Genomic DNA, 1787 nt, shown 5'->3' on the forward strand with positions numbered 1-1787 from the left:
CACACACACACACACACACACACACACACACACACACACACACACACACACACACACACACACACACACACACACACACACACACACACAAACGCACAAAAGTTAAACAACGACAGAGGAGCCACCTGTCTAACCAAAACCATCCACATTCAAACACGTCAGTGTTTGTGAATAAAATGTCTCGGAACCTAGGAGACGCAGAAACCTCCTCCTGAATGCACCACACAACGAGTGCTACTTCAGTGGAAGCGTTGAATGGAGTGACTTGTTTCTCCGCTGTCATCGCTGATATCTAGGGAGCTATACCCCTCAAATACCAGCCAACCAAGTCAGGAGAGGACATTTCAAGAGTGAGAAAAATAAAGATAGAGACAGGAACAGAGATAAAAGAGGAGGGAGAAGTGGAGGGTGTGTGTGTGGCGGGGGGGAACAGAATGGTTTGAATGAATTATTCACAGGGTAGTGACTCTCTTAGTTCAGCTGTGATGATTAGTGATGAGCATATCGTTGACAGCCGATGTCCTGCTGTGAACCCCAAGCGCTTATTTCTGGCCTAGTGAGTGATCAACACATCGGGAGGCCAAGCTCAGTAAACGAACCGGCAACCGGGTTAAAATGCATTCACACACACACAGACGCATAAACGCACGTATAAACAAACACAGAGGCACAGAGACACGTACGCACACACACACTCACACACAAACGCAAGCCTGCACGCACACACACACGCACACAGACACACTCTGGTGAGATCACCAGCTGGACTCAGGCTATGCAGAGGCAAACCCACTTTCTGGAGAGGTTGCTAGGATACAAGATAACGTTGAGGCTGGCGGGGAAAGGCTTGCTGAATGATGTGCGTACAGCAGCACACACGGGAGAGTGCCCGTCGCCCTCCCGTCGGTCAGACCCTGGAGGGACGAGGCAGGCTGTTGTTCCTCGTACCTTGGTGAGTCACACCGAGTGGAGTTGGATCTGATTGTAATGTGCGTGGAATAGACGGATAAACGTATTCGGATCAGGATAAATGGACACAAACTTGGACTCAAAACCAGCCGCGTCGTGCCGTTGCACCGTCAAAGAGAGGTGTGATGTTTGCCGTTCCCTCCGCCACAATCTGCCTCTACACTCTCTCATTAAAATATGATCTACAATTACTAAAGATTGCTGCATAACTGCGTTTCCAAAGACTTGTTACTCATGATTACTCATCAGCACATTACAAGCCTGAGCCATCATGACTATCCAAGCTCATTGATGGAAATGTCTGCTCTGAGCAATTTATATTTGTCATATTTAAAGCATATGTAATATTAACTCAATTAAGCCCTAACCCAAATTAATTTAAGGTTATGAGTTCAAAATGTGTAAACACATTTAGATATATTTACATTCTGCTCCTGATCGTTGGTGGTCTCGACCTTTCATTCAGATGGGATTGACCTTTGACCCGATTGGCACTTTAGGGTTCTGCTTCTAGTAGAGGCTCTTCTGCCCACTTGGGAGTTCAGACATTTACCTCAAGGCCTTTTTTACTAGGTTTTGAAGATGTGGACATCCTAAACGCACCAGCTTTCAATGATGGGATCGCTCAGACTTCTTTGGAAGTCAATGACAACCTTGAAGCCAAACGCCATGGCTTAAGTCAGCTTAGCGACTCAGCTGATCAGCACAGGCTGTTGTGGAGGTGTGTTTTGCCAGTATGAATTGAACAGGTATGGCAGGGAAGACGGTCCGTCTGTCAACCTCCCACTGGCTGTGGTGGAACAGAGGATACACGGGGA

This window comes from Gadus morhua, chromosome 9 (genome assembly GCF_902167405.1).
Source record: "Gadus morhua chromosome 9, gadMor3.0, whole genome shotgun sequence".
In the NCBI taxonomy this organism is placed as follows: domain Eukaryota; kingdom Metazoa; phylum Chordata; class Actinopteri; order Gadiformes; family Gadidae; genus Gadus; species Gadus morhua.